The 26,493-nt window shown below is 44.8% G+C and overlaps 2 long non-coding RNA genes and 1 pseudogene across 2 annotated transcripts in view; 2 read left to right on the forward strand and 1 right to left on the reverse strand.

The window, feature by feature from the left end:
- LOC106726113 overlaps positions 1 to 13,611 on the forward strand; it is a 61,262-nt gene extending 47,651 nt beyond the window's left edge. Inside the window, exon 3 of the long non-coding RNA XR_001362126.1 lies at positions 13,532 to 13,611. This is a non-coding gene — a long non-coding RNA (uncharacterized LOC106726113). The remainder of the gene's footprint in view (positions 1 to 13,531) is intronic.
- LOC106726114 overlaps positions 1 to 17,532 on the reverse strand; it is a 20,231-nt gene extending 2,699 nt beyond the window's left edge. The window contains exons 1-2 of the long non-coding RNA XR_001362127.1: positions 17,457 to 17,532; positions 7,737 to 7,740 (exon numbers count right to left, since the gene is read on the reverse strand). This is a non-coding gene — a long non-coding RNA (uncharacterized LOC106726114). The remainder of the gene's footprint in view (positions 1 to 7,736; positions 7,741 to 17,456) is intronic.
- Positions 17,533 to 20,045: 2,513 nt separating this feature from the next.
- Positions 20,046 to 21,861, forward strand: LOC102261186 (annotated as a pseudogene).
- The last annotated feature ends 4,632 nt before the right edge of the window (positions 21,862 to 26,493 follow it).

Raw genomic sequence — 26,493 nt, forward strand, 5'->3', positions numbered from 1 at the left:
CTTCTCTTGGAAGTTCTGGGTCTGTCTGGCCCAGCTGCAGTTTGTTAGGTAATTTTCAGATTGCAAAGGGCCAGGGCATTCATATGCAAATCCTCTGCTGCAGCCTGGGTGGGGCAGGGTCTCAGGGAATCAACAGGGCAGAGCAAGCAGCTATGGGTGATCCTCAGCCCTACCCTAAGGGGCCCTGTGTCTCAGTGTCCCAGTAATTGCTGCAAGCACCTCTAAGGGAAAGCCACCCTCAAGTTCCTAGTTCTGCCTGCTGTCAGACAGTCCAGTTTCTCCCCATATGAGTCCTGGGTCCCCAGAGACTTCCCGGAACTGGAGGTCAGAGCAGTCTGGAGCTTGTGACTCCCTCCAGATTCAAAAAGACAGCCCTGAAGATGGTGGCGAAATAGGCAGACGTGTCCTAGGTCTTGTCCCAGAGCAAATGGAGTGAGCAGCTGAAACTAACAACACCCACCCCGAACTGGTGAAGTATACCCAGCCGGTGAGACAGTTTGCAGCTGGGAAGGGCAGAGTTCCCTGAGAAAGGTAAAAACCAGGGATCTGGGCAGGAAAGTTTGCCAGACCTCTGAGTTCAGAGGGTCAGAGGGAGACCGAGCGCGGCACACAGCCGCGTCTCTTGGGACAGACAAAAAGACAGCTGTGTCCTCAGGTACCAGCCCCTTCCCTTGCGTGCTCGAGCCTCCGTACCTCTGCACTTCACTTCCTCAGCTCCTCTGAGTCTCAGTGTGCTTTTCTCTTTCCTTCTAGTTGTAGGATTTCCACTCAACCAGCCTTCCTGTAGTTCTGGATGATGTCCATTTTGTCTTTTCATTGTATTTTTGAAGTTGTTGTGGGAGGCAGCAGTTTCTGGTGTTTACCTATGCCGCCATCTTGGTTTTTCCTAATCTTGAGTGGTTTCAATCTCACAATTACATCTAAAGACAAAACCATGATTTCCTATCAGATTTCTTGTGTGTGGCAGATGGAGAAGAGGCAAAAATAAGACTTCCCTTCTCAGCAATCAAATGGAAATAAGAGTATGGCAACCTATTTTACTTAACACCTATGCAAAATGACCAAAAATTTTATATAAAGTGTCATTATGTGTATTCAAAAACTAGGCCTACAGAAAATCAGAAGAAAAATTACAAGTAAGCATGTGATGATGATGATGATGATAGTGGTGGTGGTGATGGTGATGGATTTGGTGATGATGTTGATAGAATTGGACAAAGATCATGGTCCAAAGTTCTGGACGGAATCTGTACTTTATCCAAGGTCATCAGTTTTTAGAAGGCCTTGTGTGAACTTAGAGTTGGGCCTTTGAGGGTTGAATTTTCCAATGGCATCTAAAGAGGAAGCACCTGCTTTCTTTTCCTATAAAAAGTCATTCTGTGTCGACAACCACCATGTCTACAGAAAATGAGAAGAGTGAATAAAAATAAGCAAATCACAAACACTGGGGCGGTGAGGGCCTGGGGCAGGGGGTGTGGTCATGCGGAAAGAAAAAGCAAATGGCGATGATTCAGATTATGACTATGATGGAATGAGACACGGGTCTTGGTCCAAGGAAATTATGGCACAAATGCAAACACACCTTCACCATGGCTCCTCCAGTGAGAGGTATCTACTCTTCCCTGCAACTATTGTGATATTTCATAAATGGGACCCCAATGAATTATGCAGCTTGGGTGACCCAGGTGTGACCATATCAATAATGACCCTAAAAGTGTCCAAGTTCCGATCTCCTGGACCTGGGAAGGTGCTACCTTCTAGAACAGAGACACTGTGAGAATGTGCATGTAGGAAACAGGGTTCCCCTTCCCACCAGTTTGAAGTGACATGCTCCTTATCTCTCTTGATCCCTGCCTGCATGACCTTAAATGATTTCATTTCTAACAAACTCCTGCTCAAGCTGTCAGCTGCATCCAGGGAGGATTCTTGCTTTTTCGCTTTGGCTCTAACTCCCTGTATTCTCACAGGGGACACCAGAGGAGGAGGTCACATTGCTGTTGGCAGATGTCATATTGGCAGTGACTGGGGACTCTCCTTCACCAACATGATACTGTACATAGAAAACCCGAAGGACTCAACCAAAAAAACTGGTAGATTTAATAAATGAATTCAGTAATGTAACAGGATACAAAATTAATACCCAGAAATCAAAGCTATTTTTATACACCAATAATGAATTCTCAGAAGGAGAAACTTAACACACAATCCTATTTACCATTGCAAAAACAACAGCAACAAAACTTAAGATACTTAGGAATAAATTGAACCAAGGAGGCAAAAGACCTGTACTGGGAAACCTACAAAATGTTGAAAATAGATATAGAGGAAAACATAAAATTGGAAGAATATACCGTGTTCAGGAATTGGTATTATTAACATAATTAATATGCCTATACTACCCAAAGCAATCTATAGATTCAATGAAATTCTTATTAAAATACCCACTGTGGTCTTCACAGATATACAACAAATATTCTAAAAATTTATATGGAATCAAAAGAGATCCTGAAAAGTTCAGTAATCTTGAGAAACAAGAATAAAATTTTAGGGATCACAATACCAGACATAAAATTATACTACAAAACCACTGTAATCAAAACAGCCTGGTACTGGCATAAGAACAGACATATAGACCCCAGAAATTGACCCAAGTCATTATGCTCAAATAATATTTGATAAAGGAGGCAAGATCATACAATGGAGTCAAGAGAGTCTCTTGAATAAATGGTGTTCAGAAAATAGGACAGACACGTGCAAGCAAATTGTAACCAGACCAAGCTACACCATACACAAGAAAAACTCAAAATGGATAAAAGTCTTAAATGTAAGTCATGAAAACATAAAAATTGTATAAGAAACCATAGGCAGCATAATCTCAGACATCTCTAGTAGCAATTTGTTTACAGATACATCTCCTGGGGCAAAAGAAATTAAGGAGAAAATAAACAAATGGGACTACATAAAAATAAAAAAAGATACTGGAATGTATTCACGCCTATGTTCATAGCAGCACAATTTACAATAGTTAAGATCTGGAAATGGCCCAAGTGCCCATCAGTAGATGAACAGATAAAAGAGCTCAGGTACATTTACACCATGGGAATACTATGCAGCAGTAAAAAAGGAGGAACTCCTTCCCTTTATGACAGCATGGAGGGAGCTGGAGATTATCATGCTAAGCGAACTAAGTCAGTCAGAGAAAGACGGGTACCATATGATCCATATGTGGAATCTAACAATGAGCAAAGTAAACTGACAAAGGGAAGAGATCAACAAAAAACTTGAATGCATATATACATAATCCATGGACATAGACAATAGGATAGTGAAGTCTTGGGTCAGGCTAGAAGGGGTCAATGGGGAATTAAATGGGACATATGTAATAATTTCAACAATAAAGATATAATTTATGAAAAAGAAAAAAAAAGAATAAGGACTAGGGCCCTCAGACTTCCACTGAGCCTGGTCCCTATGTCATCCATCTTCTCTCAGGTGGGGTGAAGACATCAGCTATAAAATACTCTGCCTCATGAATATGCAAAAGAGAGGGAGTAGACTAGGTTAAATATGGATAAGTCTGTGCCCTGGGGGCATCACCCACAGCCACACCTTCACCTACAGAAGTGCTCACAGCACAGCCCTCACCATGGACTGGAGCTGGAGAACCCTCCTCCTGGCAGCCATGGCTACAGGTAAGGGGCTCTCCAGTCCCTGGGTTAAGGAGCGGATCAGGGAGGTTCAAGGGGGATTTCCACCCACTCCTGTCTCCTCTCCAAAGGTGTCCACTCCCAGGTGCAGCTGGTGCAGTCTGGGGCTGAAGTGAGGAAGCCTGGGGCCTCTCTGAAGGTCTCCTGCAAGGTTTCTGGATACACCTTCACCAGCTACTACATGCACTGGGTGCGACAGGCCCCAGGACAGGGGCTTGAGTGGGTGGCACGGGTTTACCCTAACAATGGAAACACAAAATATGCACAGAAGTTCCAAGGCAGAGTCTCCATGTCTAGAGACACGGCCATGAGCACAGCCTACATGGAGCTGAGCAGCTGAGAGCCGAGGACACTGGCCATGTATTACTGTGCAAGGGACACACAGTGAGGGGAAGTCAGTGTGAGCCAGACACAAACCTCTCTGAGGGAGACAGAGGGGCTGGGCTGCAGGGGGCACTCAGGACACCAGGGGGTGCTCAGACCCACAGCACAGAGAGCAGCCCCAGGAGCAGGGGCAAAGGATGGTGTGGAGGGAAGGGGCTTCCTGTTGGGCACAGGGATTTCCTCTCAAGCTCTCATCTGCCTCCAGAGATGGCTCTTCCTTCTCATATTCTCACTGCAGACACTTCATTCTCAATGCAGAAGGGACATTGTCTGTTTGCAGGAGACATGTCAGCAGTGACTTGGACTCTCCATCACCAAGTCTTTGTATTTTCTATTTCTCTTTCTCTGCGAGGAGACCATCCTCAGTGCTCTTCTTGTTGTAGGTTTTGGAAACCTTCCCACCAAGAGAGACCCTGGTGCAGCCCAGGCCACTGTGTGCTGAGCTCAGGCCCCCTGTCCCCACAGACCCACCTGTCCCCATATTTCCCTCTGACAGACCCACCTGTCCCCATGTTTCTCTCTGACAGGCCCACGTGGACCACAGCGGTGAGGATCCTCCCCCAGGACCTCCTTCCACAGCTCTCTGTCCTCCCTATCTCATGTTTCCCTCCTGCTCCTCATTCACTTGGGTGGATGAGCAAACCCACCCCAACGTCTGGTTTCAATGATCACAAAACTTTTAGTCTGATTTGTTTGTTTCTCTCTGAAGGGGACCCTTCTGGTTACAGGAAAGTCCCAGCAGATAGCCCAGGATAATCCCCATGTCAGCACCCTTAGCTCCATTGTCCCCAACTTAACCATGTCTGCAAAGTCCTGTCATATAAGGACACCCACAGGCTCCAGCGATGAGAACCCAGATATTCCTGAGGTCAGGGTCCAGCCATCACAGTCCCCTGAGAGTCAGGGCCTCCACTGCCCCTCAGGAACCTGGGATGAGATTCCTTCCTGGGAACTGGAAGTTGTGCACATGAGAGTCGAGTGAGCATATGTGTGTGCACATGCTAATTTGTCTAGAATTCAGCCATGACACCTGTCTGTCTGGGATGCATGACACAGTAGTTTGGCCCTCACCTGGAACCTGGAACATGGGTTAAATTTTAAGTCAGTGCTTCCTTATCTGAATGACTGCAGATGTTATGTGTGGCTATTTCAGGAAAAAGGGAGACAAATTGAACTGGGAAAACCATTAGGAAATCACCACACAATGAAGGGACAATCCTGGAGCTGTGCCTGCTCAGATGTGGTGAATTCCCGTCCATGGTAATTCATCTTCCGCCTCGGGGTGGCTTTTCCCGTGTTGCACATTGGTCCATCCAGTGAATGGGCCTCAGGTCCCAGGGGACTCCCATCATGTACTGACCAGTGAAAGCACTGCCAAGGGCCACATGCACATGTGAATAGGGACTCGAAAGGGAGGGGATGGTCCTTCTGAAATGAGCTGCTGATGAAGCAGGAAAGCCCAACATGCTCTCCTGCTCCCTGGTTAGAACCATGTCACATGTCCTCATGGACTCAGACCCTGATGGTGAATACAAGGCAGAACCCATGAGGGTGACCAGGTTTCTATCAGTGATCTGCATCAAGACCTTACATAATTAAATTCCCAAAACTTAAACTTAATTGGTTCCCAATTATAACCAGCAAGTTCACCTGAACAGATCTGGTTATAATGGAGATTCTTTTATCTTCCAATGTTTGAAACTGGATTGACAACAAAGTCTAGAGAATAAATACCACAAAGGAGGCAGTGCAGCTGCTACACATCCAGCACCAAACTCATCTGAAGGAATAGGACCCGGGAGCTCTGACTGTGTCTCTATAGTTCATGCTTCTGGTTCCCAGGGACCCACACAGACTCTCCTCTCTCCCCAACACTTGATCCACTGGCTCTAGGCTCACACTCTGGTTTTAGTTTATCCTCTGATCACTTTGTAGGGGAAACAGTGTCAGATGGAATTTCCCATCTCCTGAACATGAACCTCCTGCACTTTTACTTCTTTCTATGGTTGTGAGAGTCGCTTTCTCTTGGTTGTTATTACTGGTGACTGTCAAAGGCATCTCTCATTTTAAACCTCTTCTTTTTCATTTTTGAAAATTTTTCTCCTGGGTCTTTGTACAGGTCTCCTGGAGACTTTGGGTCCACTGGGGGGAGCACAGGCCCAGATGTGTTGAGTAATTCCTCACACACAGCACCCTTGGACATGTCACACTCTGGGACTATGTCCTTTATGTCATAATCCAACCCCAAAGCTCCCTATATAGGAGGTAGACATGCAAATCTGGCCCCCTCATAAAAACAGCCCAGCCCTGACCCTGCAGCTCTGAGATCCCCAAGTGACCCCGGGATCCCCAGGTGTTCCCATTCCCACATCAGGACTGAACACAGGCCACTCACCATGGGGTTGGGGCTCAACTGGGTTTCCCTTGTTGCTATTTTGAGAGGTAATTTATGGAGAAGGAGAAACACTGAGTATTATGAGTGGATATAAGTGAGAGAAACAGTGAACATCAGGATGTCTTTGTGTTTGCAGGTGTCCAGTGTGAAGTGCAGCTGGTGGAGTCTGGGGGAGGCTTGGTGCAGCCTGGAGGGTCTCTGAGACTCTCCTGTGCGGCCTCTGGATTCAACTTCAGTAGCTATGGCATGCACTGGATCCGCCAGGCTCCAGGGAAGGGACTTGAGTGGGTGGCAGTTATATGGTATGATGGAAGTCAGAAATACTATGCAGACTCTGTGAAGGACCGCTTCACCATCTCCAGAGACAATGCCAAGGACATGGCGTATCTGCAAATGAACAGCCTGAGAGTCGAGGACATGGCCGTGTATTACTGTGCAGCATACACAGTGAGGGAAAGTCAGTGTGAGCCCAGACACAAACCTCCCTGCAGCAGAGGCTGTGACCAGCAGGGGGCAAACAAGACCCACAAACTTTGTGTTGCAGCCCCAGGAATGGTTGCAGGTGGTGTTTATGGCAGTTTCCTCTGAGGGTTCTGGGTTTCCTCTCTACATAACAGTTTATCCAGGAGCCTCTCTAGACCTATGCCTCTGTGACTACCACTGATGGCTCTGTGTTTCAACAGTTTTACTATATTAGTAGGAACACTCTCACATGCAGCACAGTTGAAGTTTCATGTTTGCAGGAAGATAAATGCAGAGGGTGAGGGCATAAGGTGGTTTTGATATAGGTGGATTTTACTCTCACCTCCTCCCAGAACCAACTGGAAATTACAATTAAATTGGGACTCAATCACCTTGAATTACCAACTAAAGTCTATCTGAAGAGGAGACATTTAACCACGGAGCCTGGAGAAACCACCTGGAGACTGGAAGGAAGGGGGGACACTCAAAAGAGGCTGGCTCCTCTCCCCTGCTTGTCAGGCCAAGGTGATAAAGGGATAGTTCAGCTGCAGAGGTTCACCCTGAGAGGTGTGAAGCCCATACCAAGACCAGTCACCTGCCTGGAGTGCCAGAGACTTGAATAGGCAACAACATAGCACCCAGCTGTGATATGCAAGGAGGTTTCTGTCTGCCAAGAAGTAGCAGAGCCTGCTGGAGAAAAAACCACCACTTTAAAGGCCAAGGAGCAAAATGTGTGTTAGCAGCCACTCCTGCTGTGCTCCAAGGGAAGGAGGGCAGTCAGAAGGAACCCGCCTGAGGAGAGTCAGGATGGGTGGCTTTGGGAAGGGACGTGGGGAAGAGCCTCCTGGACACTGTACTGGGCCCTCCTCCATTCCTCAGCAGCCATATTTCTTGGGAGGAGCTATCCCCACCCAATGGCATCAGCCTGGGGAAAGCAATCCCCCACCTCTGGAACCCTGTCACCCCACCCTGCATTCTAGGCCCTGCTGAGGAGTCAGGGGCATAGGCCTGGTGTAGATGTCTGGGAAGTATCGGGAGGTGTCAGAGACTGGGTTTGGTGAGGCCATTGACTCACTTCTCTTGAACTTCACTGGTGCCTGCTCCTCACAGGAGATTTGAGAAAAATGCTCTTTGGGGCTCTGGGAGACCCAATCTCTGGTCTCCCTAAGCCCCAAATGCCTGACCACCAAAGGTTTCAAGGTACCAAGTTCAGAAAAAAATCTTGGACAGACTCAGACAAGTGGCTCTGGAGCAGGGGAACACACCCACCATCTTCCCTGAAGTCTGATCAGTAATTCCTAGAGCCCCATCCTCCTGATTCCACCAGAGGCTCTTTAAGAGACTGAGCCTTTCCAGGTACCAAGGTTAACAGCCAGTCAGCAGGTGGATGCAGGAAAAGGAGGATCCAGGGGTGCCTTGGGACATTTGCTGACCCCCACCCTGGGCTCTGTGGTGGTAAACACAAGGCTTGAAGCTCAGCTTGTTTCTTCTTATGCACAGCCAAGCCCAGCAGAGGCACCACAAACTGTGGGTTACTTATATCTTCAAACTGGTTGCCAAGGGCTAGGCATAGATAACTCTTAAGATTGGCCTTCACCAGAGAACCTCCCAGGAGGCCCTAAACCAGCACACCCAATGGCCATCTTCAGACAACATTGGAGCAGCCTCCAACAAGCCTCACACTTAGCATATTCAAAGGGAGATCACAGCAGGTAAAACATACTCTGTTGAGGTGAACCCCAATTTTTCCTTTTTATTCTTTTCATTATATTTTAAATTTATTTTTTTCCTACTGTCTTTTATATTTCTTACTAGATGTTCAGTGCATGAAAACTAGTGCACTGGAGTAGGGGTCCCTCAGCCCAGGCTGCCCCCTCTCATAATCCGGGAGCCCTCAGGTGCGGGAGGTGACTGGGCGATCAGAGAAAGGCGACGCCCCCAACACATCTCTGCTGCTGCCACTGCTGCAGCCCAAGCCTTGGCCGGCCCTGGTTACCTGAGCCTCAACGGCTCTGGGCAGCTGGGCAACCGCTTTCCGAAGCTTGCCTGTGCCCCAGGCTGGGAGCGGGCTTGGCCTTGCCACGTGCCTGCCACCTTGGTGGGGTAAGAGGACTGGGTGCCACCATCTTGTGACTGTGGGTGCCACCATCTTTGAGAGTGGGACAGTCAATTAGCATATTCCCTCCTTATTGGCTGTGGGCCCCACCATATTTTGTGATGGTGTGAGGGTCAATTAGCATATTTCTTCTTTATTAGATAGGATTTTTCTCTTTTCTTATTCTATTATTTCCCATTTACATTCCTCATTCCTTATTTTTCCATCTTTCCTTTCAATTTTTTTGCTATTCTTTTTCTTCTTTCTTTATTCTTTTTTTATTCTTCTTTCATGTTTGTTTGTTTTTAGTTTTTATTCATGGTGTTGATGGTGTTTTGTTCTTATTTTTTGCATTGTATTGTATTGTATTATTTGTCAACATCTGTATATCAATTCCATGATCTGGTCTGGTTTGAGTCTCACAGTCAGCCAGTCTGAAGGTCAATACCAGCCATGAATGGGACAAGAGAAATCAAGACCCAATTACAAAAAGAGGGCCCCCATAACACACATAGGGACATTTCAGAGCATCAGGCTCAAGACATCAAGGAGACTGCACCAATGGGGCTCACAGGACACCGACTTCCTAAAGCATCCCCAAAAAGACTGGGAGTCATATCAGTTCTATCTGATACATAGAAAGAAACTCGAAGAGACAGGCATATTGGGGGACAAGGAAACAGGCCCCATAACAAACAAGAGGAATCTCCAAAAAATGAGCTAAATCAAATGGAGGCAAGCAATTTATCAGATATAGAGTTTTAAGTAGTGGTTATAAGGATGCTCAATGAACTTATTGGTAACTACGATGGCATGAAAAATTACATAGAGACCCTGAATAAGAACCAGTTTGAAATGAAGAATACCATATCTGCCATCAAGTAAACAGTGGAAGGAATTAAAAGTAGGTTGGATGAAGCAGAGGATCAAAACAGTGATTTGGGAGAAAAAGTAGTGGGAGAGGACATTTGGAGAAGAAAAACATAATGAAAAAGAATGAGGATAGTTTTAAGAAAATTTGGAACAACATGGAATGAAACAACTTCGGCATCATAATGGTATCAGAAGGAGGAGACACTGAGCAAATGATCAAGAACCTATTTCATGAAATAACAACTGAAACTTTCCCTAAACTGGTGAAGGAAAAAGACGTACAAGTACAGGAATCACAGAGAGTCCCAAATAAGATGAACCCAAAGAGGTCCACAACAAGACACAGGATCATTTAAATGACAAATATTAAATACAAAGAGAGAATCTTAAAAGCAGCAAGAGAAAGGTAGTTAATTAACAACAAGGCAGCTCCCATAAGAATGTCAGCTGATTTATCAAAAGAAATATTTCATGCCAGAAGAGATTGGCAAGAAATATTCAAAGTGATGAAAAGCAAGAACCTACAACCAAGACTACTTTACCCAGCAAGGCTTTTAGAATTGAAGGCGAAACAAAGAGTTTCCCAGACAAGAAAAAGCTAAAGGAGTTTGTTACCATCAAACCAGTATTACAATAAATGTTAAAGGTCTGCTAGGAAAAAAAAAAAGGAGGAGGAGGACGATGAAAAGAAAAAAGAAGAAAAAATACAGAGGTGAAAACATGAAATGGCAATAAATATGTACCAATCAATCATCACTTTAAGTGTAAATTGATTAAATGCTGCAATGAAAAGACATAGGGTAGCTGATTGGATAAGAAAGCAAGACTCACATATATGGTGTCCACAACTGACATACTCCAGGATGAAAGATACACACAGAGAAAAGTAAAGGGATGAAAAAAAATTTCATACAAATGGATATGAAAAAACACCTGGGATATCAATACTTACATCTGACAAAAATAGACTTTGAAACAAAGACTAAAGTAAGAGACAAAGAAAGAGACTACAGAATAATAAAAGGAGCAATCCAACAAGAGGCTATAACTCTTGTAAATATTTATAAACCTAACAATGGAGGACTTAAATATATAAAGAAAATCTTGAGCCCGGCCAGCATGGCTCAGTGGTTGAGCACTGACCTATGAACCAGTGGTCAGAGCTGCATTGGCACTCAGGGCACAAGCCCAGGTTTCAGGCTTTATCCCCACTAGGGGGTATGTAGTAGGCAGCAAATCAATGATTCTCTCACATGATTGAAGTTTTATCTCTCTCTCCCTATCCCTTCCTCTCTGAAATCAATAAAAATTCATTTTAAAAAAGCAAATCTTGAAGGACATATAGGGAGAGATTGACAGTACTATGTTCATAGTAGGGGATTTAAACTCCCCATTGACATCAATGGATAGATTTTTCTAGACAGAAAATCAATAATAAAACACAGATCTTCAATGACATAATAGAAATCTTCAGAGCATTCCACCCCAAAGCAGCAGGATATACATTCTTTCCATGCACACATGAAACATTTTCTAGGATAGACCACATGTTAGTACACAAAACAAGTCTCAATAAGTTTAAGAAGATTGAAACTATATTAAGCATCTTCTCTGATTATACTGGTATGACATTAGAAATCACCACAAGGAAAATAAAAACAGAGAAACACATAAGATCATTGATGCTAAGGAATATGTTACTGAACAATGAATGGGTTACCAATGAGATAAAGGAAGAAATCAAAGTTAATTTAAAACAAATGAAAAAGAAAGCACAACCCAAAATCTATGGGACACAGCACAAGCAGTTATAAGAGGAAAATCTACACCATCACAAGCCCACCTCAGGAAATAGGAACAAAGATAACAATCTAAAGAACTGAAATAAAAAGCCTGGAGTGAGTAGAAGGAAGGAAAGAATAAAGACTTTAGAAGAAATAAATAAAACACAGTCTAAAGAAATTAATTAAACCAAGAATTGGATGTTTGAAAGGATAGACTAAATTGACAAACTTTAAACAGACATATCAAGAAATAAAGACAGTGCACACAAATAAATAAAATAAAAATGAAAGAGAAGTAACAACTAAAACTATTGAAATACAAAGGATTGTAATAAACTACTATGAACAACCATATACCAATATATCGGACCACATGGCAAACATGCTTAATTCCTAAAAACATATATCCTTTCAAAACTGAATCAGGAACAATCAGAACATCTAAATAGACCAAATTAACCTAATGAAATCAAAGCAGGAGCCCCAAAACTCCAAGCAAACAAAAGTCCTGAACCAGATAACTTCACAAGTGAATTTCACCAGACATTCAAAGGAGAACTAACCCTTATCCATCTCAAAATATTCTCTAAATTCAAGAGGAGTGAAAACTCCCAAGCTGCCTTCCACTGTCTACGTTCTCCTAGATCTCTCAGGGACCCTGAGCTCCATGGCCAGAGCCCTTCTGACTCTTTCCAACTCGTCCCACAGCCTCATACGCTGAGCAGACCCCATAAAATCCCATCTGCCCCTCTATATCCACCAACACCCCACTCACAGGTCAATCCACCTGTGGACACCCAAGGACAGGTCACAGAAAAGAGACCTGAAGCTGAGCCAGGACATGCAGACAGCAGTCCCAAAGGTCACATGCTAACATCAAAGTTTCCAATAACAACATTTTCCTGACCTAAACTTAGTTATTCCTAAAACATTACCCACATCTTCCCCTAAACACACCTGGGCATAATGAAGAATCTTCTATATCACAATGTATGAAACTGTATCTACAACAGAGTCTGGAGAAGAAACACCACAAAGGAGGAAGTGCAGCTGCTACACGTCCAGCACCAAACTCCCCTGAAGAAATAGGACCTGGGTACTCTGTGTCTCTATAGTTCCCAGGGGCCCACACAGACATGACACTCTCCCCCAACACTTGCTCCACTGGCTTCAGGTTCACACTCGGGTCTTAGTTTATCCTCTGATCACTTTGTAGGGGAAATGGTGTCAGATGAAACTTCCCATCTCCTGCACATGAACCTCCTGCACTTTTACTTCTTTCTCAGATTTTGAGGGTTTATTTCTCTTGGTTCTCATTACTGGAGACTGTCAAAGGCATCTCTCATGTTAAACCTTATCTTTTCTTATGAAAATGTCTCTTCTGGGTCTTTGTACTGGTCTCATATAGCAGGTGAGTCTAGTGGGGAGGGCACCGACCTGGTGTGAGGAGTAATTCCTAACATAGAGCATGCTTGAACATGTCACACTCTGGGACCTTGTTCTTTATGTCAGGGTCCAATATGAGAGTTCCCTATATAGTAGGAGGACATGAAAAAGGGCTCCCTCTGCTCATAAAAACCAGCCCATCCTGACCCTGCAGCTCTGGGACAGAAGTCCAGCCCTGGGATCCCCAGGTGTTCTCATTCCCTGAACATAGAGGACTCACCATGGGGTTGAGGCTCAGCTGGGTTTTTCCTGTGGTTCTTTTAAGAGGTAATTAATGGAAAACAAGAAACACTGAGAATGTGACTGGTCATGAGTGAGAGAAACAGTGGACACGTGAGAGTTTCCTGATCAGGACGTCTTTGTGTTTTCTGGTGTCCAGGGTGAGGTGCATCTGGTGGAGTCTGGGGAAGGCTTGGAGCAGCCTGTGGGGTGGAGGGGGTCTCTGAGACTCTCCTGTGCAGGCTCTTGATTTAACTTCAATAGCTACTGGATGAACTGGGTCCGCCAGGCTCCAGGGAAGGAGTGGAGTGGGTGGCGGTTATATGGAATGATGGAAGACAGAAATACTATGCAGACTCTGTGAAGGGCCTATTCACCATCTCCAGGAAAATGCAGAGAACACGCTATATCTGCGAATGAACAGCATGAAAGCTGAGGACACGGACAAGGCCATGTATTACTGTGTGAGACACAGTGAGGGGAAGTCAGTGTGAGCCCAGACACAAACCTCCCTGAGGGAGACTTCAAAGATGGACTGCAGGGGGCACTCAGGACACCAGGGGGCTCTCAGGACCCACAGTGGAGAGAGCAGCCCCAGTAGCAGAGGCAGAGGGGGAGAGTGTGTGTGGGGGCGGCAAATGAGCAGCCTGAGAGCCGAGGACACGGCATGTATTACTGTGCGAGAGACACAGTGAGAGAAGTCAGTGTGAGCCCAGACACAAACCTCCCTGAGGCAGGCAGCAGGGCTGGGCTGCAGGGAGTGTCCAAGACACCAGAGGGCGCTCAGGACTCACAGCACAGAGAGCAGCCCTAGGAGCAGGGGCAGAGGGAGGTGGGGAGGGAATGGCCTTCCTATTGGGCTCAGGGATTTCCTCTCCAGCTCTCACCTGCCTCCAGGCAGGATTCTTCCTTCTCATATTCTCACTGCAGACAACAATGAGGAAGGGTCATTGTCTGTTTGCAGGAGACATGTTGGCACTGATGGGGACTCTCCTTCACCAAGTCTCCTTCACAAATTCTAAAAGTGTCTTTTTTCACTGTCTTTTGAACTTTTCACTTAGGAGTCTGAACTTGCAGGTGGGTTTCTGGGATTGGGCTATGTGTACAGCTCCCCCTCCATCCCTCAGAGGTCACAGCTACCCTCACTTTCTGACTCTCTGTGTGCCCTCCTCCTCCTGGTTCCAAGGAGATCTCAGGGCCCTCCCTCCGCTGAAAGGCCTGAGCACACTCAAGGTTCAGGGACCTCACCCATCCTCTCTGGGTCCACATTGACCCACAAAAGAGCTGTCAGCTCAGTGCACCAAACACAGGGAGCCCCACATCCATCTACACAAGGGGCCCCTGCTGTCCTACAGGAAGCAGTGCTAGCCCCACACTGTATCTGCGAATGAACAGTGTGAGAGCTGAGTGGGGACAGGTGACTCTGAGGCTGGGATGTGCCTCAGAGTCAACAAACTCCTCCCTCCAGCTTTCTTCCTGGATCCAACGTTTTCTAGCTTCACTGTGGTGAGATGTGCATCCGGAGCATGTCTGAAGCCCAGGAGCTGTCCATGGGACACCCTGCATCCATATCATTCTCTTACAATTTTCCCAGGAAGCACAGAGTCACATAGACCTTTTGTCACACACACAGCCACATACACACAGTCACACACTTGTTTTTGGAAAAGATATGTGTTCACCCATGAACAGTGATATAAAACTGTTCATGTAGCTACACACTGTACTTTATGAATCTGATATAAAAATTTGGTTATATTTCATTCTCTGGGTGCCAGATGAAATAAATATGCAGTCTGCAAACAACTATTATTTCAAAATTGATCACACCCTGTGAAGATCAACAGTTGTATTTCTCAGTCCACTTAGTAGATGCTGAAATTAGGAGCTGAAACCCAAATTGGCTAGATTGCCACAAATTTTAAAAAAATTATTGAATTGGTAGTGAAAACATACCAGCAAATAAGATCTAATGACCAAATGGACTCAAGAGTGAATTCTACCAGAATGTCAAATAAGAATTGATAACTTTTTAATCAACTCTTCTTGACCTATTCCAAGAATTAAAAAAGAGGCAAGACTTCCAAACAAATTTATTGACGTAACCATTACACTCATGTAAAAGCCAAATAAAAGCATACACAATGGCAGATCAATATCTATGATGGATATACATGAAAAAATCCTCAACAATATACTAGGAAACTTAACAGCACACCGAAAGGATCATTTACCACGATCAAGTGGGATACCGGCCTAGCATGCATGGATGGTTCAAGGTATGTAAGTCAGAAAATGTGATACATTTCGTCCACAGAATGAAGGATAAAGCATACCATCATATAAATAGATATAAAATAAAGCCTTTAAACTTGAAAGTCGCTTTAGAATTAAAAGTCATCACTGATTGGGTGTAGAAGTGATGAATCTCAATATACTAAAGGTCACATTGGAGAAGCCAACAAGTGACATCATGCTACACAGAGAAAATATAAAAGCTTTTCTTCTTACATCACAACAGAGAACAATTAGGCAAGAAAGGGATATATAAATGTCTAAATCAGAAAGAAGCAAGTTAAAAATGTTTCTCCTTATCTGTATGCAGATGGCATGATCTTGTAAATACAAAACCCTAAAAACTGTATGAGAAGCTAATAGAACTAGAATTCAGGAAAGATGTAAGATACAAAACCAACACACAAATGACTTGTGCACCTGCACACTCTCAGCTAAGTGTCTTCTTGACTCTAAGAAATATATGGGGCTGTTTCAGAGGGAAGTGAGGGAAGAAAACGTGAACTGGCTAAACGACAAGGAGATGACAACCTAATGAAACAATGATCCTGGATGTGTGTGTCCTCAGTCTTGGTTAATCCCCCATCATGTTCCCATGTAGCTTCCTCTCCAAAGTAGCACTGAGTCAGGTGCAGGTTCCAGTTGCCCCCATCATGTAGGGATATAGTGACAGTGGTCCCAAGGGTCACATGCAGACATCAGGTTTCCAATAATAATATTTTCAGAACGTAACTTAATTATTCCTAAATCATTACCCACATCTTCCTCTAAACACACCGGGTCATGACTGAGATTCTTCTATATCCCAATGTATGAAACTGGATCTACAAGGGAGTCTAGAGAATAAACATCACAAAGAAGGCAGTGCAGCTGCTACACATCCAGCACCAAACTCTCCTGAAGGAATAGGACCTGGGAGATCAGTCTGTGTCTCTATAGTTCATGCTTTTGGTTCCCAGGTATGCACACAGATGCTCCTCTCCCCCCAAACACTTGGTCCACTGGCTCTAGGCTCACACTCTGGTCTTAGTTTATCCTCTGACCACTTTGTAGGGAAAACAGTGTCAGATGGACCTACCTGCCTCCTGAATATGAACCTTACACACTTTTACTTCTTTCTCGGGTTGTGAGGGTTGATTTTCCTTGTTTGTCATTACTGGTGACTGTCAAAGGCATCTCTCATTTTAAACCTCTTCTTTTTTTTCATGACAATTTTCTCTCCTGGGTCTTTGTACAGGTCTCCTGGAGCTTTTTGGTCCACTGGGGAGAGCACAGGCCCAGATGTGGGGAGTAATTCTTCACACACAGCACCCTTGGAAATGTCATACTCTGTGACTATGTCCTTTATGTAATAATCCAACCCCAAAGCTCTCTATATAGCAGGAGGACATGCAAATAGGGGCCCCCTATGCTAATATAAACCAGCCCAGCCCTGACCCTGCAGCTCTGGGATAGGAGTCCAGTCCCAGGATCCCCAGGTGTTCCCATTCACTGATCAGGAATAAATACAGACCACTCACCATGGGGTTTGGGCTTAGCTGGGTTTTCCTTGTGGCTATTTTAAGAGCTAATTTATGGAGAACAAGAGACACTAAGCATGTGAGTGGACATGAGTGAGAGAAAGAGTGGACATGTGACAGTTTCCTGACCAAGATGCCTTTGTGTTTTCAGGTGTCCAATGTGATGTACAGCTGGTGGAGTCTGGGGGAGGCTTGGTGCCACCTGGGGGGTCTCTGAGACTCTCCTATGCAGCCTCTGGATTCACCTTCAGTAGCTACTGGATGAGCTGTGTCCACCAGGCTCCAGGGAAGGGGCTGGAGTGGGTCTCATGCATTAATGGTGATGGAAGTACCACAAACTATGCCATCTCTGTGAAGGCCCGATTCACCATCTCCAGTGGTAACTCCAAGAACATGTTGTATCTGCAAATGAACAACATAGAAATACCATAGAAATAGAAAGGTTAATAATAAACTACTATGCACAACCGTATGCCAACATATTGGACAACATATTGGACAACATGGGCAAAAATGCTAAATTCCTAGAATCATATATCCTTTCAAAACTGAATCAGAAACAATCAAAACATCTAAATACACCAAATTAATCTAATGAAGTTGAAGCAGGAATCAAAAACTTCCCAGCAAAGAAAATTCCTGGACCAGATAACTTCATAGGTGAATCTCACCAGACATTTAAAGGAAAACGAACACCTTTTGTTCTAAAAATATTTCCAAAATTCAGAATGAAGGAAACTCCCAAGCTGCCTTCCACTGTCCACATTCTCCCTAGATCTGTCCGAGACCCTGATCTCCATGGCCAGAGCCCTGCCGACTCTCTCCAGCTCTTCCCACAGCATCAAGGGCAGAGCAGACCCTGTAAAACCCACCTGCCCTGCTTCATCCACCAGAACCTATCTCACAGGTCCATCCATCTATGGACACCCCGAGATGGGTCACAGACAGGAGACCTGAAGATGAGCCAGGACATGGTGATGGTGGTCCCAAGAGTCACATGCAGATATCAGGATCACAATAACAAGATTTTCAACCTAATTATTACTAAACCATTACCCACAGCCTATCTAAACACACTTAGTCATGATGAAAATTCTATATCCAAATGTATGAAACTGGATCTACAACAGAGTTGAGAGTAAACACCACAAAGGAGGCTATGCAGCTGCTACACGTCCAGCACCAAACTCCCCTGAAGGAATAGGATCCAGGAGCTCTGTCTGTGTCTCTATAGTTCATGCTTCTGTTCCCAGGGGCCAACACAGACTCTCCTCTCTCCCCCAACACTTGGTCCACTGGCTCTAGGCTCACACTCTGGTCTCAGTTTATCCTCTGATCACTTTGTAGGGGAAATAGTGTCAGATGGAACTTCCCATCTCCTGAACATGAACCCCCTGGACTTTTACTTTTTTCTCAGAATGTGAGGGTTGATTTCTCTTGGGTGTCATTACTAGTGCCTGTCAACAGCATCTCTCATTTTAAACCTTCCATTTTTGTGTGAATTTTCTCTCCTGTGTGTTTGTATGGATCTTCTGAGCAGTTGGGTCCTATGGGAGGGCACAGCCCTGGATGTGGGAGTAATTTATAACAGACAGCACCTTTGTACAATTCCCACTCTGGGACTATGTCCTTTATGTCAGAATTCAACCCCAATTCTCTCTATATAGTAGGAGGACATGCAAATATGTCCCCTCTGCTCATAAAAACCAGCCCAGCCCTGACCCTGCAGCTCTGGGATAGGAGCCCAGCCCTGGGATACCCAGGTGTTCCCATACCCTGGCCAGGACTGAACATAGAGGACTCTCCATGGGGTTTGGGCTCAGCTGTGTTTTCCTTGTGGCTGTTTTTAGAGACAATTTATGGAGAATGATAGACACTGTGTATGTGAGTAGGTTTGAGTGAGAAAAACAGTGGACGTGTGAGAGTTTCCTGACCAGGACATCTTTGTGTTTGCAGGTGCCCAGTGTGAGGTGCAGTGGTGGAGTCTGGGGGAGGCTTTGTGCAGCCTGGGAGGTCTCTGAGACTTTCCTGTGCAGCCTCTGGATTCACCTTTGACGATTATGGCGTGCACTGGGTCCTCCAGGCTCCAGGGAAGGGGCTAGAGTAGGTGTCACTCATTAATTGGAGTGGTGGCAACACATACTATGCAGACTCTGTGAAGGGCTGATTCACCATCTCCAGAGACAACGCCAAGAATACGGTGTATCTGCAAATGAACAGCCTAAGAGTCGATGACATGGCCGTGTATTTCTGTGCAAGACACGCAAAGTGAGCGGAAGTCACTGTGAACCCAGACACAAACCTCCCTGCAGGAGAGGCTGCGACCACCAGGGGTCGCTCAGGTTCCCTGAACACAAGGACCATCCTAGCAGCAGGTGCAGTTGGAGGGAGATTTGAGCTGGTTTCTTGTGTGGTTTCCTCTTCATGTCAGTTTCCCTCAGGGAACCTCTGGATTCCCGACTCTGTACTTATCTCTGATGTCTCTGCGTTAGGTAAACAGAGACAACTTTCTCATGTGGACAAAAGGCAGAGAGTCTCTTTCAGGCACTCTTGTGCTAAAATGACAATTATTGATCGAATCTTCTGACCCATGTTTCCTAAATCTAACCAGAGGATCTGCTGACTTGACAGTGCAGCTCAGCCCCACACAGCTCAGGTCCCAATTAGCCAACAGCAGGGCATTATTGTGCTGGACAGAAGGCTTCAGAGGAATGTGACCCCAAGGTTAGCGAAGAAGGACCCCTTGATGAATTCATTCACTTGTCATCATGTTCATAGCACCAATAGCAGGTGACACCATCAGGAGGATATAGAGGGACCCACAATACCTTGGAATGGTGTTTAGGCTGATGATGTTCCCTACACAATGGTCAGTATCATGTTACTAGGAAGCTAGGATGGGGACACTTCTCTATTGTCTGGTTGTGCTGGGACATGCAGGGGAAAAATTTGTTGCAATGAAAGTTGTAAAAAGTGCCCAGCATTATGCAGAGACAGCCTTGGATTAAATAAAATTGCTCAAATGTGTTCTAGAAAGTGATCCCAGTGACCCAAGTAAAGGCATGGTAGTACAGCTAATTGATGACTTCAAGATTTCAGGCATGAATGGAATCCATGTCTGCATGTTCTTCGAAGTGCTTGGCCACCATCTCCTCAAATGGATTATCAAGTCCAACTATCAAGGCCTTCATTTACATTGTGTGAGGAGTATCATTTGACAGGTATTACAGAGATTAGATTATCTACACAGAAAATGCAAGATCATTCATACTGACATCAAGCCAGGGGACATCTTGATGTGTGTGATGATGCACACGTGAGAAGAATGGCAGCTGAGGCCATGCAGTGGCAGAAAGCCGGTGTTCCTCCTCCTTCAGGGACTGCAGTGAGTATGGCTCCACAGCATAAACCTATAGGAAAATTTTCTAAAAACAAAAAAAGGAAGCAGAAAAGGCAGGCTGAGTTACTGGAAAAGCACCTGCCTTTTGGAAGAATTTGGAGTGTGAAGCCAAAAGGAAAATAATAAAAGAAAATGTCACATCAGCCGTACCTTCCAATGAGCAAGATGATGAATACCGCCCAGAGTTGAAACTAAAAACAGAAGCACTAGTGGCTGCTGAGGGAGAGCCTGTGCTTAACAACAGTGAAGCTGAGGACCAGGAAGAGAAAGAAGATGCTGAGAAAGAAAACATTGAGCAGGATGAATACGATGGTGAACAGGAGCTCGAGAAGATAGACCCCACCTGGATAGAATCACCCGAAACCAATGACCACATTGGGAATGGCCCATTACTGCTGGAGCAGCAGCTGGATGATGAAGAGGATGATGAAGAAGATTGCCCAAACCCCGAGGAGTATAACCTTGATGAACCAAAAGCAGAAAGTGATTACACGTATACCAGCTCCTATGAACAATTGGATGGTAAATTGCCAAGTGGACAGAATAAAATTCCCAAGTCACAGTTTCCAGAGTTTTCTACCTCATTGTTCTCTGGGCCCTTCGAACCTGTGGTTTGTGGCTCTGCACTTTCTGAGGAATCCCGCTTACTGAGCAGGAGGAAAACAGCCCATCCCAAGACAAGAGCAGGATGGTTTCGGCCTCCAGCACTGGGGATTTGCCAACAAACAAAACACAGGCAGCAAACTTACTGGTGAATCCCCTGGATCCACAGAATGCCAATAAAGTTAGAGTTAAGATTGCTGACCTGTGAGATGCTTGTTGGGTACATAAACACTTCACAGAAGACATTCAGACATGTCAGTACAGATTCATGGAGGTTTTAATAGGAGCAGGTTAAAGCACACCTGCTGACACCTGGAGCATGGTGTGTATGGCATTTGAGCTGACGACGGGAGATTATTTGTTTGAACCGCGTTCTGGAGAGGACTATTCCAGAGAGGAAGACCACATAGGCCATATCATAGAGCTGCTATGCAGTATCCCAAGGCACTTTGCTCTATCTGGAAAATATTCTGGAAATTCTTCAATTGCAGAGGAGAACTGCGGCACATCACCAAGCTGAAGCCCTGGAGCCTCTTTGATGTACTTGTGGAAAAGTATGGGTGGCCCCATGAAGATGCTGCACAGTTTACAGATTTCCTGATTCCAATGTTAGAAATGGTTCCAGAAAAACAAGCCTCTGCTGGCGAATGCCTTCGGCATCCTTGGCTGACTTCTTAGCAGATTTTACAAATACAATATTCTGAGCTAGCAAATGTTTTCCAGTACATTGGATCTAAACGGTGACTCTCATTCTTTTAACAGGATTACAAGTGAGCTGGCTTCATCCTCAGACCTTTATTTTGCTTTGAGGTACTGTCGTTTGACATTTTGCATTGTGCAATATGATCCTGGGGAAGGGCGGTCTCTATCTTCAGCTTAGTAGCTCACTGACCCACTTTCTTCTGGAACAACGCCACGTCTCTAAGCATTGTTTCTGGTGTTGTGTGACATCCAAACGTCAGGTGTTTTTTTTTTTTTTTTTAATATACTTTCTTCTTGTGTTTTGGCAGGTTTTGTAACTATTTATGAAGAAATATTTTAGCCGAATACTATATAATTTACAATCTTAAGAAATTATCAAGTTGGAACCAAGAAATAGCAAGAAAATTTACAATTTTTATCTTCTGGCAAAGAGATATCATTCCTGTATTATAGGATATGTAAATGCAATGCACCCTGTAAATGTTAATTCCCATTAAATATAGGATGGGAACTCCAATTTCAGGAAAAAAAAAGAAAGAAAGAAATGGCTGCCTGGTGGCATGGCTCAGTGGTTGAGAGTCACAGTTCCATTGCTGGTCAGGGCACGTGCCCAGGTTGCAGTCTCAATACCAGTGTGGGACATGCAGGGGGCAGCAGATTCATTATTCTCTCTCAACATTGATGTTTCTATTTCTCCCCCCGTCTCTTCCTCTCTGACATCACTGAAAAATATATTTTTGAAAAAAAAGGGAAAGAAATGTTTGGATCCCCCAGGTAAGGACACTGGTTTAGGGTTATATTGTGGATCAAGGTGGGGGCAGGGAGGGTCCTTCATACAGAGGGGCTTATGTGGTTTCAATGTCCCACCAGCAGGACACATGGGGGCATCCCGCTTTCTCTTCCATTTTACCACTTGTGCAGGAGAAGAGAGAGGGATGAACCATAACACCTCAGCATGAATCATCGGAAATAGAGCCTGGGAAAGAACCAAGATGGTGGCATAGGTAAATGCCTGTACTCACCACCTCCCACAACCACATCAAAATAATAACTAAAATACAGAACAACCATCAATCAGAGCAGCCTGAAATCTGGCAGAATGGAAGTCCTACAACTGGAAAAGGAAAGAAGACAGCACATTGGAAAAGAGGAAGTAAAACTGTCAATACTTGCAGGTGATATGATATTGTACATAGAAAACCCTAAAGACTCCACCAAAAACCTACTAGATTTAATAAATGAATTTGGCAATAAGGCAAGATACAAAATTAACACCAATAAATTGATGACATTTTATACACCAATAATGAATTGTGAGAAAGAGAAACTAAACAATCTCATTTACCATTGCAACAAAAAAATTAAGATACTTAGAAATAAACTTAACCCAGGAGGTAAAAGACTTGTATTGAGGAAATTACATGACTTTGAAAAAAGAGATAGAGTAAGATATAAACAAATGTGAGAATATACAGTGTCCATGAATTGGTATAATTAGCATCAGTAAAATGTCCTTGTTACCAAAGGCAATCTACAGATGTAATGCAACCCCTATTAAAATAACAACAGCATGTTTCACAGAACTATAATAAACACTCCAAAAACTTATATGGAACCAAAAAACACCCCAAATAGCTACAGCAATTTTGAGAAAGAAGAACAAAATTGGAGGGATCACAAGTCTAGGTACCAAGTTATAGTACAAAGCCACCGTAATCAAAAAAGCCTGGTGCTGGGAAAAGAACAGGTATATTGACCAATAAAATAGAACAAAGAACCCAGAAATGGACCCAAGCCATTACACACATTTAACATTTGACAAAGGAAATTGGAGTGGTGGTAACTTACAATGGAGTTAAGACAGACTTTTCAATAAATGCTGTGGGGGTAAATTGGACAAATACATGCAAAAGCAAATGAAAATAGACCACCAAGTTACATCATACACAGGAAATAACTTAAAATGGATAACGACTGAAATGTAAGTTGGGAAACTATAAAAATCCTAGAAGAAACCATAGGCAGCAAAATCTCAGACATCTCTCATAGCAATATGTTTACAGGTATATCTCCTAAGGCAAAGGAAACTAAGTAGAATATTAACAAATGAGGTACATCAACATAAAAATCTTCTGCACAGCAAAAGAAACCATCAACAAAACGAAAAGGGAGCCCACTGTATGGGAGAACATATATGGCAAGGATACATCTGATAAAGGGTTAATATTCAAAATATATAAGGAACTCATACAACTTAACAAAGGGAAAGCAAACAACCCAATTAAAATATGGGCAAAGGACCTAAGTTAACACTTCCCCAAAGGAAACATACATATGACCAAGAGACATATGAGAAAATGCTCAAGTCACTAATTTTCCAAGAGATGCAAATTAAAAAGAAAATGAGGTATCACCCCACACCTGTTAGAATGATCATAAATAAACCAACACGTTGTGTGTGGAGCACTTGAGGATGTGGAGAAAAGTGAACCCAGGTACAATGCTGGTGGGAATGGAGACTGGTGCAGCCATTATGGAAAACACCATGTTTTTTCTTCAAAAATTAACTATGAAACTGCCATTTAACCCAGTGATCCCACTTCTAGGAATATATCCTAAGGGAATGGAAACATCAATCAGGAGGAATTTCAGCACCCCTGTGTTCATAGCAGCGCAATTTACAATAGCTAAGACCTGGAAACAGCCCAAGAGACCATCAGTAGAGGAGTGTATAAAAAATCTGTGGTATATTTATACAACAAAGTATTATCTATAATAACAAAAGCTTAATATGCAAACCAAACTTCAGAACGACCGTCTGGATGACCTTCTGGATGACCACGCTATGACATGCACTGGTGCCAGGCCAGCCAAGGCAGGTGTGATGCAATTGGTTGGGGGCCCCGCCATCGCCCCAAGATCACCCCATAGAGGGAGGCCCAGACCACCCTTCTGGGTGTGCTGAGGGGAGTTGTGGGGCCTCTCTCTGCAGGGCTATGGATCTGGGGGCCCCCTTCATCGATTTCCCCACAGAGGGAGGACCAGGCCACCAGCCAGCAAAGCTGTGGCAGGTGTGCAGGGCTGGCCAGTGATTGCCCCACAGAGCAATGGCACCCCATGCCTGTCCAGCAGATGGAGGCGATGGGGGGTGGGGGATGGAAGCAATGCTGCACAGATGGCAAGCAGTGTCAGCAGGGGAGCTGGGCAAGCTGCTGTCAGTCAGGGGAAGGAAAGCCCCAAAAGGCCAGTCCTAGGACACCCTCGCCCCACTATCCCCACCTCATGCATGAATTTCATATACTAGGCCTATAGTACATCCATAAAAAAGAAGGGTCTCTTGCCCTTGAGACAGCATGGAGGGACCTGGAGAGTACCAGGCTAAGTGAAATAAGTCTGTCAGAGAAAGACAAGTATCACAGGATCTCACTCATATATGGAATCTAATGAACAAAATAAACTGATGAACCAAATTGATCCAGAGACTTAGAAGCTTGGAACAGACTGTGGAATCTCAGAGGGAAGATGGGGGAGGGTGGGAGGGTGGGGAGAGATCAACCAAAGAACTCCTATGCATAAATGTATAACTCATGGACAGAGACAATAGGCTGGTGAAGGCCTTGGGCAGGGGGTTGGGGTGGGTTAGAAGGGGTCGTTGGGAGATAAAATAGGGCATATGTAATACCTTCTACAATGAAGATAGAATTTAAAAAAAAAGAATGAGGACCTGGAGACTCAGTCTACCTTTGAGCATGGTCCCTGCGTCATCCACCTTCTCTCAGTTGGGGTCAAGACTTCAGCTATGAAATACTCTGCCTCATGAATATGCAAAAGAGGGGGGGTAGACTAGGTTAAATATGGTGTCTGTGCCGTGAAGGCATCACCCACAGCCATACCCTCCCCCTACAGAAGTGCTCACAGCACAGCCCTCACCATGGACTGGAGCTGAAGAACCCTCCTCCTGGTGGCCATGGCTACAGGTAAGGGCCTCCCATCCTGGGTTGAGGAGGGGACAAGGGAGAGTCAAGAGGGATTTCCACCCACTCCTGTCTCCTCCCCACAGATGACCACTTCCAGGTGCAGCTGGTGCAGTCTGGGGCTGAGGTGAGGAAGCCTGGGGACTCCTTGAAGGTCTCGTGCAAGGCTTCTGGATACACCTTCACCAGCTACTGGATGCACTGGGTGTGACAGGCCCCAGGGCAGGGGCATGAGTGGATGGGGTGGTTTTACCCTAACAATGGAAACACAAAATATGCACAGAAGTTCCAAGGCAGAGTCTCCATGACCAGAGACATATCCACGAGCACAGCCTACATGGAGCTCAGCAGCCTGAGAGCTGAGGACACAGCCATGTATTACTGTGCAAGGGACACACAGTGAGAGGAAGTCAGTGTGAGCCCAGACACAAACCTCCTTGCAGGAGAGGCTGTGACCACCAGGTGGCACTCAGGATCCCTGAACTGAAGGACCAACCCAGCAGCAGGTGCAGTTGGAGGTTTGGGCTGGTTTCTGTTATGGTTTCCTCTTCATGGCACTGTTTCCCTCAGGGAACCTCTGGATTCCTGATTCTGCACTTATCTATGAAGTCTCTGAGTTAGAAAAGTCTGTTGT

This window comes from Myotis brandtii, unplaced genomic scaffold, assembly GCF_000412655.1.
Source record: "Myotis brandtii unplaced genomic scaffold, ASM41265v1 scaffold2269, whole genome shotgun sequence".
Classification (NCBI taxonomy): domain Eukaryota; kingdom Metazoa; phylum Chordata; class Mammalia; order Chiroptera; family Vespertilionidae; genus Myotis; species Myotis brandtii.